This window comes from Anomaloglossus baeobatrachus, chromosome 3 (genome assembly GCF_048569485.1).
Source record: "Anomaloglossus baeobatrachus isolate aAnoBae1 chromosome 3, aAnoBae1.hap1, whole genome shotgun sequence".
NCBI lineage: Eukaryota > Metazoa > Chordata > Amphibia > Anura > Aromobatidae > Anomaloglossus > Anomaloglossus baeobatrachus.
Window position 1 is genome coordinate 269,086,826 of NC_134355.1, and position 20,628 is coordinate 269,107,453.

The window sequence follows — 20,628 nt, forward strand, 5'->3', positions numbered from 1 at the left end:
GGGACTCAGAGAGTGAAGGTAAATCGAGGTGTTTGATATTTCTGCGAGGGTGTGAAAGTTTGTGGAGGGGTGTTGCGTACTTGGAGAAGAGAGGGAAGAGAATGTGAGTAGGTTGTGGTCAGACAGGGGCAGAGGTGAATTAGAGAGGTTAGATAGGGAACAGAGGCGAGTGAAGATGAGGTCCAGCGCATGGTCATCTTTGTGAGTAGCTGCAGAAGACCATTGGGTGAGGCTGAAGGAAGAAGTGAGTGTTAGAAGTTTAGAGACAAATGAGTGGGAAGTGTCAATGGGGATGTTGAAATCACCCATGATGATGATGGGGATGTCGGTGGAAAGGAAGTGTAGTAGCCAGGTGGTGAAATGGTCGAAAAAGGTAGTGGCTGGCCCTGGAGGGCGGTAAATGACAGCTAGTTGGAGGTTGGAGGGTGAGTAGATGCGGACAGAGTGCGCCTCAAAAGAGGGGAGAGTAACAAAGGGTGGCAATGGAATTGGTGTAAAGGAGCATTGGTCAGACAGGTGCAAACCAACTCCTCCACCATACTTGTTACTGGGGCAGGTGGTGTGAGAAAGATGGAGACCACCATAAGAAAGTGCAGCAGGAGAGGCTGTGTCAGATTAAAGAGCTCCTTGGAGTGTCCAAGTGTGGGATCACTTGTCACCTGGGACTTGCCATGGTGGGTGGAAGGAGGATCAGGGTGAGGATTATGTGGTCCAGATTTGACTGGTCAGATTGGACCGTGTGGAAGACAGGGTGGTACTGGTAAACAGACTGGAAGCATTATCTGTCATCCAGTCCATAACCTACTCACACTGTTCTGGCTTCAACAAGTGGGTCCCACACCCCCTGAAAAGTGAGACAGGAAGCTCCCTCTATATGATAAGTGTGTTTTCTGTGCTCCCTCAGCATGCCCAGTTTGCTCTAGCCCACAGCCATGACCTCTGCATGCACCACCATTAGCGGGATGTCCACTTCCACCTCCTTTCCTGCACAGCTTGTGTGATGCCCCTGGACTATACAGGTCGTCACAGGGTACTGCACAAACTGCCCTCCCATCACTATAATTAGCCTTACTTTCATGTTATTGGTTCAAAAAAGTGCTCTATGAAAATTTTAGAATTTTTTCTTGTGTTCAGTGACATATTGATTAAAATCTTTCTTTTTAAAGGAATGTATTAATTTATACTGAGTACTGAATATACAATGGCATGTAAAAGTTTGGGTACCCCTGGTCAAAATTACTGTTATTGTGAACAGTTAAGCAAGTTGAAGATTAAAGGATCTCTAAAAGGCATAACGTAGCACATTACCTTTGTATTTTAGGCAACACAAATTATATATTGTGAGGTAGCACGGTCGGCTGCGCAGCAGAAGACACGGGATCCAGGCATTAAGGTTCACAGCACACGGTTTAATGTCCAAACAAAAGTCCACAACAATATACATGTGCCTCTCCAGCAGAGAACTCAGGAAGTTCTGTTCACTCCCTCACACCCGGCACACCTGCCCTCGTTCCTGTTTCCATTTAACCCTTCCTTCAGCCTGTAGGAAAACAGCATTAACCCTGGAGTGGATTTACTTTCTATCATGGAGTGAGCATAACCGGGGCGAGACATACCGGCCGTCATAGATAACCCCGGTCACAGTCTCACATACCCCCCCCCTCAGTTCAATCGTGCGGGGTTGAACTCCCGCCATCAAACACGGGCCGCGGGACAAGGCATCGGCGTTGCCCTGCAACCCACCGGCCCTATGTTCAACCGTAAACCGGAAGTTCTGCAGAGAAAGGAACCACCGGGTAACCCGGGCATTCCGTTCCTTGGCGGACCTCATCCAGACCAGTGGAGAGTGATCCGTCACCAAGCGAAACTGCCGTCCCAGCAGGTAATAGCGTAGGGACTCCAAGGCCCACTTGATCGCCAGGCACTCCTTCTCCACTACGCTATAATTCCGCTCGGGAGGGGTGAGCTTCCTACTTAAGAAGGTGACGGGGTGTTCCTCCCCCTGAACCACCTGAGACAGCACTGCCCCCAGGCCGACCTCAGAGGCGTCAATCTGTACGATGAACTCCTTCCGCAAATCAGGGTGTACAAGAACGGGCTGTCCGCACAGGACCCCCTTCAGGGCCCGGAAGGAGTCCTCGGCCAGCGGAGTCCAGCGCACCATGACGGACTTCTTGCCTTTGAGAAGGTCCGTCAAGGGGGCTGACAGTCCCGCAAAATCCTTTACAAACCTCCTGTAGTACCCCACGATACCCAGGAAGGCCCTAACCTGCTTCGTGGTCAGGGGTCTAGGCCACTTCTGGATCGCCTCAACCTTGTTAATTTGGGGCTTAATCACTCCTTGGCCTATCACGTAGCCCAAGTAGCGGGCTTCCGTGAGTCCCAACGCACATTTCTTGGGATTGGCTGTCAATCCGGCTGTTCGAAGCGCGTCCACCACCGCTTGTACCTGTTCCAAGTGGGTCGGCCACTCGGAGCTGTAAATAATGATGTCATCAAGGTACGCTAATGCATACGCCTGGTGGGGTTCCAGCACTAAGTCCATCAACCTCTGGAACGTGGCCGGAGCGCCATGTAACCCAAAAGGCAAGACAACATAGTGGAAGAGACCCTCCGGCGTAACAAAAGCGGTTTTCTCCTTGGCGGACTCCGTCAGTGGCACCTGCCAGTACCCCTTGGTCAGGTCGAGTGTGGTAAAATATCGCGCCTGTCCCAGCCTATCAATCAGCTCATCCACCCGGGGCATGGGGTAGAGATCGAACTTGGATATTTCGTTCAATCTCCTAAAGTCATTGCAGAACCTTAAGGAGCCATCGGGTTTTGGTATTAGGACAATCGGACTAGCCCATTCACTCCGGGATTTTTCGATGACCCCAGGCGTAACATTGTCTTTACTTTCTCCGATATGGCTTGTCGTCGAGCCTCCGGTACCCGGTATGACTTCAGGCGTACCTTCAGGTGGGGCTCGGTGACAATATCATGTCGTATCAGACTGGTCCTACCGGGCAGCTCGGAGAAGACATCGGGGTTCTGCTGAACCAACCGTCTGGCCTCTCGCCTCTGAGTCTTGGTGAGGGCTTCTCCAATCCTTACTTCTGGTTCGTCCTCTCCGGAGGTCGCTGGAGCCGGATGTGAACGACCCGAAGAGGAGGGAGATGGGGAAAAAACAGCCATCAGGCTTTCCCGTTCCTGCCAAGGTTTTAATAGGTTGACATGGTATATTTGTTCAGGTTTCCGCCTACCGGGCTGCAATACTTTATAGTTAACCACCCCGACTCTTTCCTTTATCTCGTAGGGGCCTTGCCACTGAGCCAGGAATTTACTCTCCGCCGTGGGGATTAATACCAACACCCGATCCCCGGGTTTAAAGGTCCGCACGGTGGCTTGTCTATTGTAGCGGCCGCTTTGCGCGGCCTGAGCCTCCTGTTACTGCTCCTTCACAATTGGCATGACCGCGCTTATGCGGTTCTGCATTCCCAAAATGTGTTCAATCACACTTTTATGGGGGGTGGGCTCTTGCTCCCATGTTTCCTTTGCCAGGTCCAACAATCCCCGGGGATGTCGCCCGTATAACAATTCAAAAGGCGAAAACCCCGTGGATGCCTGTGGCACCTCACAGATGGCAAACATCAAATAGGGAAGCATCATATCCCAGTCTTTCCCGTCTTTTGAAATCACCCTTTTGAGCATGGTTTTCAGGGTTTTATTGAAACGCTCGACTAAACCGTCCGTTTGAGGATGATACACAGAGGTACGCAACTGCTTGATCTGGCGTAGCCGGCATAGCTCTTTGGTCACTTTAGACATGAATGGGGTCCCCTGATCCGTAAGGATCTCCTTGGGCAACCCCACCCGGCAGAACACAGCAAACAACTCCCGAGCTATAAGCTTTGCTGCAGTATGTCTGAGAGGTATCGCCTCGGGATACCGGGTGGCATAGTCAACGATCACTAGGATGTGTTGGTGCCCTCGAGCGGACTTTACGAGGGGCCCCACCTGATCCATCCCTATCCGTTCAAAAGGGACTTCTATAATGGGTAACGGTACCAACGGACTGCGAAAATGGGTCAGGGGTGCGGTAAGCTGACACTCCGGGCAGGTTTCGCAGAACCGTTTTACCTCCCCAAAGACCCCGGGCCAATAGAACCTTTGCAATATTCGCTCCTGCGTTTTCTTGACCCCTAGGTGGCCACTTATCAGGTGTTTATGAGCCAAGTCGAGGACCCGCCGGCGATACGGCTGGGGCACCACCAACTGCTCTACCCCCACGCCCCGTATTTCATCTACCCGGTAGAGTAAATCTTGCTTAAGAGCGAAATGGGGGTGCCTTACCTGGGCACCGGGCAGCTGTGCCACCCCATCAACTACTGTCACCCGACTCCGGGCATGTATTAACGTAGGGTCCTGGAGTTGGGCTGTCCCAATTGTATCCGGGGACGCCTCCAACTCCGGGATGGGCTCGACCATCTCAGCCTCTCCTGCCAATACCTCTAGGGGTGACCTATCGGGTTCACACTCTGTCCCTATCATGGTGACCCCTACGGCAGGCGTCCCGGATTCAGGATTGTAGGGCTCAGGTCCCGGACTGACCAATATCTGAGGGGACTTAGGAGGTCCCTGCCATAAAGTCCAAAAATAGGGCAGATCCCTTCCTAGGATCACGTCATAGGGAAGAGTGATAATAAGTCCCACCTCATGTTGCACCTGACCGCAAGGTGCTGTGATGGTGACAATCCCCGTGGGATAGTCTCGGCGGTCCCCATGTATGCAAACCACCCCCACGGTACGTCCTGTGGCTTTTACTTTAGCCCTCAAGGTTGATCGCACAAGGGTCACTAAGCTTCCGGAGTCCAACAAGCCTGTAACCGGACATCCATTCACCTGTATTTGGCACAAGTGGGGCTCAGTCTCTGGGGAGACCAGGTCAGCGGTACACACCACCTGAGCATACATTGAACCCCGCCGAGTAACCCCACAATCCATGGGCTCCGTGGTGAGTGGACACTGGGCCTCCATATGTCCCACCCGCTGGCACCGCCAACATCTAATGGGGACGGAAACCCCCTTGACGGGTTGTCGTTTAGGGTACAGAACCTTCCGGACCTCAGGAATGGCGGCCGCGGCCTCAGACGGGACGGTAGGGGACTCCTGCACCGTTGTCAGCGGTGGGTCCTTGGCCCTAGGCTTGGAGGGGCCGGACCGACGGGCGGTACGCAAAGTCTCAGTGTCCCGTATCAAGTCCTGCGTAGCCACATGCCGCTCTACCAGGGACACTAATTGGTCCAGGGTACTCGGGTCACCCTGTCCTACCCACCGTTGAACGGTGACGGGTAGAGTGCGCACAAAACGATCCACTACTACCCTTTCCACCATTTGCGCCGTGCTCAGAGTGTCAGGCTGCAACCACTTTTTTTACAAGATGCAACAAGTCATAGGCCTGGGAGCGTACGGGTTTGGCTTCCTCATAGAACCACTGAGTTACCCGCTGAGCCCGTACATAGGTATTCACCCCCAACCGAGCCAGTATTTCAGCTTTCAGGGTCACATAGTCAATGGCGTCCTCGGTACAGAGGTCCAGGTACGCTTTTTGGGGTTCCCCCGTCAGATAGGGCGACAATACCTCAGCCCACTGGGGGGTCGGCAGCTTTTCCCGCTCGGCCACCCGCTCAAACACCGCCAGGAACGCTTCCACATCATCCCCCGGGGTCATCTTTTGCAACGCTTGTCTCACCGCTTTCCGGACGCTGCCGTCGTCACCCGGTCCCGGGGTTGTTGCTGGCAGTCCGGCACGGATCGACTTGGCCAGGAGAACCATCTGTTCTTGGTGCCTTTTTTCCTGCACTTGCAAGGATTGCTGCTGACGTTCCAACGCCCGGAGCAGGTGTGCATTGGTCTGTTGCTGCTGTGCATTAGCCTCTTGTAGCTGTGCATTAGTCTGTTGTTGCTGTGCATTAGCCTGTTGTTGCTGTGCATTAGCCTGTTGTTGCTGTGCATTAGCCTGAGCCAGCTGCTTTAGTATGTCCTCCATGGCGTCACCGGGTTTGGGCTGTAGTATAGCCGCTCGAATCCAGGACATGTGCTACTGGGTCACCAGGGATGGATGCTACATCTCACCGGCTGTCATGTCCGCCGATTCTCCACCATATGTGAGGTAGCACGGTCGGCTGCGCAGCAGAAGACACGGGATCCAGGCATTAAGGTTCACAGCACACGGTTTAATGTCCAAACAAAAGTCCACAACAATATACATGTGCCTCTCCAGCAGAGAACTCAGGAAGTTCTGTTCACTCCCTCATACCCGGCACACCTGCCCTCGATCCTGTTTCCATTTAATCCTTCCTTCAGCCTGTAGGAAAACAGCATTAACCCTGGAGTGGATTTACTTTCTATCATGGAGTGAGCATAACCGGGGCGAGACATACCGGCCGTCATAGATAACCCCGGTCACAGTCTCACAATATATATATATATATATATATATATATATAAAGCTGAATGTGTGTATTTGTGTGTGTGTGTGTGTGTATGTGTGTGTGTATGTCCGGGATTAGCATCTGCACCGTCGCAGCTACAGTCACAAAATTTTGCACACTCACACTTCTGGACCCCGAGAGCGTCATAGGCTATGTTTTGAGGGGAAATTTTAACCCTGCGCTTTACAGTTATTCACCAAAAAACCTGCCTCCATTAAAGCGAATGGAGCTGGGAGCCACAGTGCAGCCAGAACTTCAGAAGAATGTGCAGCCACGCCCTTATACGGAATGTTGGCGGGTCACAATGCAACCAGGGAAAGAGACAGACACAGACAGGGTAAGAAACAGACATAGACAGGGTAAGAGACAGACAAAGAGACAGACTGACAGGGAAAGAGACAGACAGGGAAAGAGAGGGAAAGAAAGAGACAGGTTAAGAGACAGACACAGACAGGTAAAGAGACAGACACAGACAAAGAGACAGAGACAGACACAGGGAAGCAGACAGGGAAAGAAAGGGAAAGAGACAGACAGGGTAAGAGACAAAGACAGGGAAAGAGACAGACAAAGAGACAGACAGGGAAAGAGACAGAGAGGGTAAGAAACAGACAAAGAGACAGACACAGGGAAAGAGACAGAGGGAAAGAGGGAAAGAGACAGACAGGGGAAGAGAGGGAAAGAGACAGGGAAAGAGACAGACAGGGAAAGAGAGGGAAAGAGACAGACAGGGAAAGTGACAGTGATAGACAGGGAAAGAGATTGAGACAGACAGAGAAAGAGACAGAGACAGTCGGAGACAGACAGGGAAAGAGACAGATAGACAAAGAGATAGAGAGACAGAGATATATACAGAGGGGGAGACAGACATACTTACATTTCTATCTATTTGTTTTGTGGTTTTTGTGTGCAGAATACATTTTTGTTAATACATTCTATTTTGTTAACAGCAGTTATTAACCCGGGCGAAGCCGGGTAGTACAGCTAGTAATATATATATATATATATATATATATATATATATATATATATATATATATATATATTCAACTTTTATATTTAAAAATTGGAAAAAGGGCTGAGGGAATAGTTTGGGCACCCTTGGATATTTGTGTGCTCAGATAACCAAAGTTTCATACCTTAACCCCTTAAAGACCGTGGGCCGTAATGGTACATCCTAACCCATATAGTTATAAACACCTGCGACTGCTGCGGGCAGCTGCCAGTGATCCGCGCACATGTCAGCTGATTTGAACAGCTGACATGTGACTCGCAGGCACAAGTGGATCCACGATCTACCCACACCTGTTAACCCCTTAAATCACGATGTCAAAATGTGACATCACGACTTAAATTCTCGCTGTTGTAAATTTTCACTTAGCCGGCCCCATTCGCTACTCTGTGACACGATCACTGTGAGCCGACGGTTGTCATGGTAGCACAGGGTCATGTGATGACTCCTGTAGCCAACTTGACTCACATCCTGTTTTACCTGGCCGAGTGCTGATTGTAACAAGAGGTGAATATTTCTGGTGATCACAGCTGTGTAACTGTGATCAACAGAAATGAATGAGCGATCATACTACTGATCCTTAGGGCTTGGTCACACGTAAATGCATGCTATTATGCAACGTGCGCACGAGTCCTTATACTCCCCAAGGGGAACTAGTAAAATAAAAAAAAATGTTAAAGTGTTAAAAAAAATAAAAAAACCTAAAAGTTCAAATCTCCCCCCATTTGCCTCATTGAAAATTAAAGGGTTAAAAAAATAAAAAAATATACACACATTTGGTATTGTTGTGTTCAGAAATGCCCGATCTATCAAAATATAAAATCAATTAATCTGATCTGTAAACGGCATAGCAGCAAAAAAAATTCCAAAAGCCAAAATTACGTTTTTTTGTTGCTGCAAATTTTGCGCAAAATGTAGTAACAGGCGATCAAAATGTAGTATCTATGCAAAATGGTACCATTAAAAAAGTTAGCTTGAGGCGCAAAAAATAAGCCATCCCTCAGCCATAGATCTCAAAAAATGAGAACACTACGGATCGCAAAAAGTGAGCCAATTGTTTTGGACGTCTTAATTTTTTTAACCGCTTGGATAAAAGTAAACCTATACATGTTTTTTATCTACGAACTCATACTGAACTAAGGTATTATACTGACACATCAGATTTACCATATAGTGCACACGGTGAATAAAATATCCCAAAACCAATCTTGCACTCACAGTTTTTTACAATGTTTCCGCATTTGGAATTTTTTTTGCAGTTTTCCAGTATATTTTATTTTAAAACTTATGGTTTAATTTAAAAGTACAACTCGACCCTCTAAAAACAAGCCTTTATATGGCAACGAAAAATGGAAAATCGGACAACGCTAAGGGGTTAATTAGATTGTTAAGGTTATAGCTTGTTCACTATCATCATTAGGAAAGGCCAGGTGATGCAAATTTTGCAGCTTTACAAAAACCCAGCCTCCTCCAACCTTGTGCCAAAAAACAGCAGCCATGGGTTCTTCTAAGAAGCTGCCTAGCACTCTGAAAATGCTGGTGGCCCACAAAGCAGAAGGCTATAAGAAGATAGCACAATGTTTTCAAGTTGCCTTTTGCTCAGTTCAAAATGTAATTAAGAAATGACAGTTAACAGGAGTGGTGGAGGTCAAGATACATTTTGTAAGATAAAGCAAAGTTTCTGTGAAAGCTGTTTGTTGAAACACAAATCAAAACCATCACTTGACTGCAAAAAATCTTTAGAAGATTTAGCAAACTCTGGAGTTGTGGTACATTGTTCTACTGTTCAGAGACACCTGCAAAACTATGGCCTTCGTCGAAGAGTCATGAGAAGAAAACCTCTCCTGTGTCCTCACCATAAAATTCAGTATTAGAATTATGAAAAAGAACATCTAAACAAGCCTGATGCATTTTGGAAATAAGTCCTGTGGACCGATGAGGTTAAAATAGAACTGTTTGGCCAAAATGATCAAAAGTATATGTAGAGAAAAAAGGACACAAAATTTCATGAAAGGAACATATCGCCATCCATTGAGCATGGGGAAGGATCAATCATGCTTTGGGGTTGTATTGCAGCCAATAGCACAGGGAACATTTCACGGGTAGAGGGAAGAATGGATTCAATGAAATTTCAACAAATTCTTGATGCAAACATAACACCATCTGTAAAAAAGCTGAAGCAAGGATGGATTCTACACATGGATAATGATCCTAAACACACATCAAAATCCACAATAGACCACCTGAAAATGTGCAAGCTGAAGGTTTTACAATCAGTCCCCTGATCTGAATAGCATTGAAAATTTGGTGCTAGACCTCAAAAGATTAGTGCATGCAAGACGACCCAGAAATCTCAAAAAATTGGAAGACTTTTCCAAGGAAGAGCAGATGAAAATCCATCAAACAAATGCTCTAGCGCACGCACGCCCCCAAATGCTCTGCCGCACGTACGCTCCCCCAAATGCTCTGCTGCACGCACGCCCCCCAAATGCTCTGCCGCACGCATGCCCCCCCAAATGCTCTGCCGCACACACGCCCCTCCCAAATGCTCTGCTGCATGCCCCCCCCAAATGCTCTGCTGCACGCATGCCCCCCAAATGCTCTGCTGCATGCACGCCCCCAAATGCTCTGCTGCACGCACGTCCCCTCAAATGCTCTGCCGCACACACCCCAAATTCTCTGCCACATGCATGCCCCCCAAATGCTCTGCTGCACGCACGCCCCCCAAATGCTCTGCTGCACGCCAACCCCCAAATGCTCTGCCGCACGCACGCTTTCTCAAATGCTCTGCCGCACGCCTCTTCAAATGCTCTGCCGCACGCACCCCAAATGCTCTACCGCACGCACGCCCCCCAAATTCTCTGCTGCACGCATGGACGCCCGTGTATACCGCACTGCAGTATACCGCGCCCCGCTGAGCTGAGGCCAAAGGTGAACACACAAGAGCAGGGGGAGTGGCGGCGGGGAAGCATCGTGTAGGGAAGAGAGAGTGGCAGCGGAGGGGTGGCGGCGGGGGGGACAAAGGGTAGCACCAGCGCCGGCAGTGAGGAGGGGACAGAGGGTAGCAGCAGCGGCGGTAGCAGGGAGGGCCAGAGGGTAGCAGCAGTAGCGGCAGTGGTGGGGGGAGGGTAGCAGCAGCAGCGGCTTGGCACCGGTACTCACACATCCCGGTGGGTGACGGGGGAAAGTGCAGCACACAGCATACGCTATGAGCTTCACAAAGATGGGGGTGATCGGCTCCTTCTGCTGTGATCTGGACAGCCCAGGGAGCTTATCCAGGTCACAGCAGGAAGTAGGTAAAGTACAGGAGATAGGGTCGCAGCCTGACAACTTTCTCCTATGCACAGGCACTGCCGTATTTGAGGTGAGTAACTGTCGTTACTCACAGCAAATCCAAGATGGCAGCCCCCAGTGCTTCAGTAAAAATATAATTAACCCCTTAACAACCGCCGATACGCCTTTTAACGGCGACAAATCAGGGTACTTCTTCCGATCCGCCGCTTTTTAACGGCGGTCGGAAAAAAGGGTCTAGCGCCCCCCAGAGTCAGAAAATTTCCGGGGTCTCAGCTGCCGGGGGTAGCTGAGACCCTGGAGATCATGATTCTGGCCGGTTTTTCCGGTCCCCGCTCACCTGATAACCGGTATACACTGTATACCGATGATCAGGTTACAGTAAATGACCCCCGGTGTCGCCAAAGTGTCCCCCCCCCTTCCTCCCGAAAATCCAACATGGCGCCGCACATACCGGCGCGCACAGCAGCGCGCCGGCCGCATTTCCCCCTTTCCTATGGTTTCTGTCGCATGTGCTATGACACATACGACAGAAACCTTCTCCCCAGGCCCTGCCAAGTCACCCCCTATTCCCACCCCGGTGTTCCCCGGTGTCCCCCATACCTGTCGCAGGTCTGATCCCCCGCGGCCCCCTCCTCCTTCACAGTGCACGCCGGTCACACTGCAGAGCGCGGCTGTCAGCTTCCTGTGTCTGACTCAGAGAGCTGGCTGCTGCTGCTGCACGGAGTCTGCAGCTGTGACCCGGGGAGAGTGGGTGCAAATTCTTTGCACCCACTCTCCTCAAATGGAGGGTCTGCACTCCTAGAAAATGGGGGATACGTTCCCTGAACGTGCCCCCCATATTCTAGAAGGTCAAGAATCGCCGCGGGACTTTCACAATGGATTACAGCAGGGACCCAATTTTTTTTTTTTTTTCAATAAATTGGCCAAAGAGGGAATGTTTTTGGGGAGTGTTTTTTCAAATAAATTTTTTTTTGTTGTCAATTTTTTTTTTTTATTACTGTCAATTAGTTATGTCTGGTATCAAATAGACGCCGTGACATCACTAATTGCTGGGCTTGATGCCAGGTGACATTACACATCTGGTATCAACCCCATTTATTACCCCGTTTGCCACCGCATCAGGGCGCGGGATGAGCTGGGGCGAAGCGCCAGGATTGGCGCATCTAATGGATGCGCCACTTCTGGGGCAGTTGCGGCCTGCTATTTTTAGGCTGGGAAGAGTCCAATAACCATGGCTCTTCCCACCCTGAGAATACCAGACCCCAGCTGTCAGCTTCACCTTGGCTGGTGATCTAATTTGGCGGGACCCTATGTTTTTTGTTTTTTCTTTAATTATTTATTTATTTATAAATAATTTAAAAAAAACAGCTTGGGGAGCCCTCCAAATTGATTACCAGCCAAGGTGAAGCTGTCAGCTGTGGTTTGCAGGCTACAGCTGTCTGCTTTACCCTAGCTGGCTATCAAAAATAGGGGGGACCCCACGTCATTTATTTTAATTATTTTTTTTCTTTTTGGGCTAAATACAAGGCTAGGCACCCTTTAGTGCCACATGAAAGGCACTAAAGGGCGCCAGCTTAGAATATGCAGGGGGTGGGACGTTATATATGTTTGACATCTATCCATTCATCCATTGTATTAGCATTTTAGGCTATGTGCCCACAATCAGGGTTTGCAGCGTTTTGGGCGCAGAGTGTTTTCCCTGCGTCCATAACGCTGCGTTGTGCAGTAGAAGCACAGTGGAAGGATTTTTAGAAATCCCATGCCCACTGTGCTTCTTTGCTCCGCAGCATAAACCGACCTGTGGCGCAGCTTTCCGAGCCTCAGCATGTCAATTTATGCTGCGGAGACAAGAGTGCTCTCTGCAGGTAGAATAGAGCTAAAGTCCACAGCAGCCTGAACCCAAATCGTGGGCATGGGCAGCTGCGTTCTCCCATGGACAACACTCACATCTCTGCAGGAAGGCTGGCACTGTGTATTAGACGCCGTGTCGCTGGATCATGGCCACATGGCCTAAGGCTATGTGCGCACGTTGCGTACTAACCCTGCAGAAATTTCTGCAGCGATCTGAAGAGCACACGTGCGCTTCAAATCGCTGCAGAAAATGTCCGTAGAGAAAAAAAAAAAAGCCGATTCCATGTGCTCTGCCTGCAGCTCCTGCCATAGACAGAGCAGGAGCTGCCGGCAAAGCGCACGGAAGAAGTGACATGTCACTTCTTAGAACGCAGCGCTTCGGGCAGCAGCTGAAGCGCTGCGCTCCAAGACGCCACATGCGCACGGCCCCTGCACAATCTCCATAGACTGTGCAGGGGACGCAGGACGCATGCAGTTGCGCTGCGCTACAAAGCAACGTGCGCATATAGCCTAACAGTGAGAAATTTGTTGCACAGCAACATTTTTGTGAAGTACCTGTGGATCCAAAATGCTTACTATACTCCTGAATAAAATCCTTGAGGGGTCCAGTTTCCAAAATGGAGTCACTTGTGGGGGGTTTCTAATGTATAGGTACCCAAGAGGCCCTGCTAATGTGACAGGGTGCGCGCAATTTATTTCAACTTTTCCAAAATTCAAATGGTGCTCCTTCCATTCCAAGCCCTCCCATTAATCCAAACAGAGGTTTTTGGCCACATGTGGGGTATCCCTGCGCTTACAAGAAATTGGATAACAACCTGTGGGGTCCACGATTTGTTGTTGCCTCTTGAAAAAGTGAGGAATGTGATGCTAAAATAACATTTTTGTGAAAAAAATGAAAATTTTCAATATGGCAACCTAAGCTTATCAAATTCTGTGAAATATTCGTGGATTCAAAATGCTCAATATACACCTAGATAAAAGCCTTGAGGTGTCTTGTTTCCAGAATGGGGTCACTTGTGGGGGACCTCCACTGTTTAGGCACTTTAGGGGCTTTCCAAATGCGACATAGCGTCCACTAATTATTCCAGCCAAATGTTCAGTCAAATGGCACTTTTTCCCTTCCGAGCCCTGCTGTGCACCCAAACAGTTGATTTCCACCACACATAAGGTATCAGCATACTCAGGAGAAATTGCACAATAAATTTTATGCTCCTTTTTTTTCCTTTAACTCTTGTTAAAATAAAAGCTATGTGGTTGAAGTAACAATTTTGTGGTAAAAATGTATTTTTTTTATTTTCACAGCTCAACATTATAAACTTCTGTGAAGCACCTGGGGGTTCAGGGTACTCACCAAACATCTAGATAAATTCCTTGAGGGGTCTATTTTCCAGAATGGGGTCACTTGTGGGGGACCTCCACTGCTTAGGCACCTCAGGGGCTCTCCTAATGCAACATGGTGTCCGCTATTGATTCCAGCCAATTTTGCAGTCAAATTGCACTCCTTCCCTTCCAAGACCTGCCGTGTGCCCAAACAGTTGATTTCCACCACATATAAGATATCACCAAACTCAGGAGAAATTGCACAATAAATTTCATGGTGATTTTTTTCCTGTTACCCTTGTGAAAAAAAAGCTACCTGGTTGAAGTAACAATTTAGAGGTAAAATTTTATTTTTTTAATTTTCATGGCTCAACGTTATACACTTCTGTGAAGCACCTGGGGGTTCAGGGTACTCACCAAACATCTAGATAAATTCCTTGAGAGGCCTAGTTTCCAATATGGGGTCACTTGTGGTGTTTTTTTGCTGTTTACGTACCTTAGGGGTCCTCCAAATGCGACATGGTGCCCGCAATCTTTTTCAGCCAAATTTCCTTTCCAAAATTCAAATATTGCTCCTTTTGTTCCAAGCCCTCCCATTTGTCCATACAAAGGTTTCAGACCACATGTGAGGTATCACCGCGCTCATAAAAAAGTGGGTAACAAACATTTGGGTCAAATTTTTGGAATTACCTCTTGAAAAAGTGAGAGAATTGATGCTAAAGCAACATTTTTGAGAAAAAAAATGACAATTTTCAATATGACAACGTAACGTTATCAAAATCTGTGAAGTACCTGTGGGTCCAAAATGCTCACTATACCTCTCGATAGAAGCCTTAAGGGGTCTAGTTTCCAAAATGGGGTCACTTGAGGGGGGTTCCTGCTGTTTAGGTACCTTAGGGGATCTGTAAATGCAACATGGTGCCCGCAATCTGTTTCAGCCAACTTTGCTTTCCAAAATTCAAATATTGCTCCTTTCATTCCAAGCCCTCCCATTTACCCAAACAAAGGTTTCTGACCACATGTGGGGTAGCGGCGCGCTCATAAGAAAGTGGGTAACAAAGTGTGAGGTCCAATTTTTGGTGTTACCTCTTGAAAAAGTAAGAAAATTAGTGCTAAAGCAACATTTTTAGGTAAAATGTTAATTTTTATTTTTTTTCATTCCACATTACTTTAGTTCCTGTGAAGCACCTGAAGGGTTAATAAACTTCTTGGATGTGGTTTTGAGTACCTTGAGGGGTGCAGGTTTTAGAATTGTGTCACTTTTAGGTATTTTCTGTCACCTAGGCCTCTCAAAGTCACTTCAAATGGGATGTGGTCCCTAAAAAAATGTTTTTGTAAATTTTGTTGAAAAAATGGGAAATTGCTGATGAACTTTGAACCCTTCTAACTTCCTAACCCCAAAAAATGTTGTTTCAAAAATTGCGCTGATCTAAAGTAGACAAGTGGGAAATGTTATTTATTAACTATTTTGTGTGACATAACTCTCTGGTTTATGGGCATAAAAATTAAAAGTTTGAAAATTGCAAAATTTTTAATTTTTTTGTCAAATTTCAGATTTTTTCACAAATAAAATAAAAAAATATCCTAAATTTACCTCTAACACGAAGCCCAATATGTCATGAAAAAACAATCTCAGAATCACCGGGATCCATTGAAGCGTTCCAGAGTTATAACCTTATAAAGTGACACTGGTCAAAATTGCAAAAAATGGCCTGGGCATTAAGTACAAAACTGGCTTCGTCCTTAAGGGGTTAAATAAAAACTAAATAAACAATTAATTTAATTTTGTATTAAAAATACTTGATTTCATAATCACTATTATTAATACAAAAATAAAAAACATGACCCCTTCCCTTTAATCTTCAAGTTCCTTAACTATTCACAATAAGAGTAATTTTGACCAGGGTGCCCATACTTTTACATGTCACTGTAATTATATTAAATCGGTGTTATATGATCCTGTAACAGAAATGCTAATGAAAAGCTTTTCTAAAACTTATAGAGCTGTAGATAAAATTGTGCTTTTATAATACAATTCAGTGTTCCTGTGAATGGTATTTGGTAGATGGTAGTGGAAGTACGGTAGCTTTTGTCAAATTTCTGCACTTGTTTCAGTTGTGCTGTACTTTCAGTTTACCATTTGAACTGGACTTCCAGAATCAAGCAAAGCACTTATGGTAAATGTGTTCTTCATACAAAAAAAGATAGCTCTCTTTACTGTCATACAAGTCAATTTCTTATCTAATATGCAAATTAAAAAGCCTGAAGTAAAATGTTACGTGAAAGTGAAAGCTCTTTATTATTGTGTAAGGGGTCTCTCTGACTGTCAATGCACATGTCTGTGCATTTCCAGGACTTGAGACATATTTTTTCAAAGGATTTCAGAACATTTTAGCAAACTGATGGTAATGTATAAGAAACTGCAGTTAAATCTATTCCCATGAGAAAACTTTTAGGCTATGCGCGCACTAGAAAAGTGATTTTTCTCAAGAAAATTTTTGAGAATCTTCTGGGAGTTGAAGATTACCGCACCTGCGGTAAAAAAAACGCACCAAAACCGCGGGAAAACGCACGCGTTTTTGGCGCGATTTTGCCACGGTTTTGCCGCGGTTTTTCCGCAGGTTGGTCCCTGCGTTTTTTTTTATGCTGAACTGCAATAAATAATATAGATAATAGATAGATAATCGATAGATAGACAGATAATGGATAGAGGGAAAGATGGATAGATGAATAGATAGATAGATAGATGAGAAAGACATATATAATGTCCCACCCCCCTGCACATTCTAAGCTGACACCCTTTAGTGACTTTCATGTGGCACTAAAGGGTGCCTAGCCTTGTATTTAGCCAAAAAATAATAAATAATTAAAAACAAAATGACGTGAGGTCCCCTCATCTTTTGTAGCCAGCTAGGGTAAAAGCAGGCGGCTGTAGGCTGCAGACCACAGCTGGCAGCTTCACCTTGGCTGGTAATCCAAAACAGAGGGCACCCCACGCTGTTATTTTACATTAAATAAATAATTTAAAACAAAAAACGTGAGGTCCCCCCATATTGGATCACCAGCCAAGGTAAAGCGGACAGCTGGGGTCTGATATTCTCAGACTAGGGAGGTCCACTGTTATTGGACACTCCCCAGCCTAAAAATAGCAGGCTGCAGCCGCCCCAGAAGTGGCGCATCCATTAGACGTGCCAATCCCGGTGCTTCGCCCCAACTCATCCCGGTGCGGTGGCAAACGGGGTAATATATGGGGTTGATGCCAGATGTGTAATGTCACCTGGTATCAAGCCCTGGGGTTAGTGATGTCACACGTCTATCAGATACCTGACATCAACAACCCAGTTTGTAAGAAATAAAAAATAGACAACAAAAAAAGTTTTATTTGAAAAAACACTCCCCACATTCCCTCTTTCACCAATTTATTGACAAGAACAATCAAATCCGGGTCCGGCGTAATCCAATAAGGGGGGGGGGGTCCCACGACGATCCATACCATACTCACTGTCCCAGCCAATGAAGAACAGAAGGTTCCCCATTGGCTGGGAGAGTAATGCAGTGACCTGAGCTAACATCAATAGGTCAGCCCAGGTCACTGCAGGGGATGACGAGCGCTGCCATCAGGAGGTTAGATGAGATCATTACCTGCTGTGATGATCTCCTGCAGTCCTGCCATCAGCGCTGTCACTGCTTTCTATGCCCGCTGCGTTCTCAGCAGTATTGCGAGAGCCCGTGACGTCACCGCCAGTGACAGTCTCGGTCCGCGGGCATAGATGGCAGTGACAGCGGTGACGTCAGGAGGCAGGAGATCATCACAGCAGGTAATGATCTCATCTCACCTCCTGACAGCAGCGCCCATCATCCCCGCGGCTGCACGCACTGCTGTGTGTCAGTGTCTGCCTGCGCTGCAGGGTGACAAGCTGCTGATACTGCGGGCAGACACTGACACTGCAGGGCAGGCAGCCGCGGGGCCGGAGCGGGACACAGACTGCATGGGCACCTGGAGGTCACACGGAAGTGCTTCTGTGCGGCGTCCAGAGAGTGTGACGTTTGTGTTTACTCTGCTCCGCTTCCTCTTCTGTCATAATGACATCACTTCCTGCAAAACCGCAGGCAGCGATGAGCATTACCGCAGGTAAATCGCGGCTATACCGGGGGTATACCGCACATCATTTGCTACCTGCGGTATACCCCCGGAATTTCGCGATTACATTACAGTGAATGGAGTGAAATACCGGGGGTACACCACAGGTACCTGCGGAAAAGAAGTGACATGCACATTTTCTCAAGAAATTTTCTCACGAAAATCTTCACAAAGAATTTTCTTGAAAAAAACGCAGTGTGCGCACAGCTATTTTTTTTTCCCATAGGTTTTGCTGGGAAATGTCTGCAGAAAGATTTCAAACATTTCTCAAGAAATTTCCGCAGCAAAACCGCAGGTAAATCCGCGGGTAAAAATGTCTAGTGCGCACAGGGCCTTAAGGTTTCCTCACACTAGCGATGATTCTCTCATGTGAGAGAATTGGATGCATTATGCAAATGACCAGGGCTGCCACCAGGGCATGATAACTATGACTGGTGTATGGGGCTCGGTGAAGAGATGGGCCCGGCTGGGGCCTGGGGTAATTATTTAGGTTTATTAAGCCCCGCGCCCAGGCTGGACTGCTCTCTTCACCGGGCCCCAGTCACAGCTGCATTATGCCTGCTTTACACGCTTCAATAAATCTTTCAATCCGTCGTCGGGGTCAAGTTGTAAGTGACGCACATCCGGCATCGTTCGTGACGTATTTGCGTGTGACACCTACGTGCGATCAAGATTGAACGCAAATACGGTGATCGCATACACGTCGTTTATTCCTCATACATTGGACGTTTTGTTGTATGAACCTAGGCAATTGTAACGTGTGACATCCCTCATACGATTGTGATGTCTGAGGCTATGTGCGCAGGTGTGCGCTCTGCACCGCAGCTTCCGCTTCAGAGCGCAGCTGAAAAGCTGCGTTCTGAAGCGCCTCACAATGTCTGTCATGCACTAATCTCTGTCAGTCGGTCACTATCTCTGTCCCTCTCTCTCTGTCCATGTCAGTCTATCCCTCTTACCCCCTCTCTCATACTCACCGATCCCCGGCGCGGCACTGCACGGCGGCGGCTTTTACTATTTTGAAAAAGCCGGCCGCCCATTAAACAATCTCGTATTCCCTGCTTACCCCGCCCACCGGCGCCTATGATTGGTTACAGTGAGACACGCACCCCACGCTGAGTGACAGGTGTCACACTGCACCCAATCACAGCAGCCGGTGGGCGTGTCTATACTGTGTAGTGAAATAAATAATTAAATAATTTAAAAAAACCAGCGTGCGGTCCCCCCAATTTTAAAACAAGCCAGATAAAGCCATACGGCTGCAGGCTGGTATTCTCAGGATGGGGAGCCCCACGTTATGGGGAGCCCCCCAGCCTAACAATATCAGCCAACAGCCGCCCAGAATTGCCGCATACAATATATGCGACAGTTCTGGGACTGTACCCGGCTCTTCCCGATTTGCCCTGGTGCCTTGGCAAATCGGGGTAATAAGGAGTTATTGGCAGCCCATAGCTGCCAATAAGTCCTAGATTAATCATGTCAGGCGTCTATGAGACACCTTCCATGATTAATCTGTAAATTACAGTAAATAAACACACACACCCGAAAAAATCCTTTATTAGAAATAAAAAACACAAACATATACCCTGGTTCACCACTTTAATCAGCCCCAAAAAGCCCTCCATGTCCGGCGTAATCCAGGATGCTCCAGCGTCGCTTCAAGCTGATTAAAGTGTTTAACCAGGGTAAAATTGGGGGGGACCGCACGCTGGTTTTTTTAATTATTTAATTATTTATTTCACTGCACAGTATAGACACGCCCACCGGCTGCTGTGATTGGGTGCAGTGTGACACCTGTCACTCAGCGTGGGGTGCGTGTCTCACTGTAACCAATCATAGGCGCCGGTGGGCGGGGTAAGCAGGGAATACGAGATTGTTTAATGAGCGGCCGGCTTTTTCAAAATAGTAAAAGCCGCCGGAGCAGTGTGAATGCCGTGCAGCGCCGGGGATCGGGGATCGGTGAGTATGAGAGAGGGCTGCTCAATTCAGTTACTCAGGAGTTTAGCGGTCACCGGTGAATCCTTCACAGGTGACCGCTAATCAGGGCGCGACACAGACAGAGCCGCAGCGTGACAATGAAGTCGGGTGAGGTTCACCCGAGTTCATTCTGACAGTGCGGCTCTGTCTGTGTCTGCTGTCATCTGCCATTCAGCTCTGCTACATGGCTGTCTGTGGCTGCTGTCAGCGGCCATGTAGCAGACCTGAATGGCAGATGACATAGTAAAAACGCATCCCTACACATTACACACGCTTGGCAAGTCAATAAATTAAAAAAAAAAAAAAGGTGCCCAATGCATACGTCACAGAACACATGATCTAAAGGATCGCATACAAAATTGATCCATTTAACATAGACTACTAACGCTCATGTGACAGCAAATGAACGACCTACGTGCAATCTCATTCAATCGCATATGCGACCTGGGCGTGTCACATCGCATACGAGATCGCACACCTAATTGTAAGGTGTAGAGCTGGCTTTAGAGTCGTTTCAGCCACTATACATGGCTAATTTGCATGCAAAAAGGCAGCGCATAAAAATT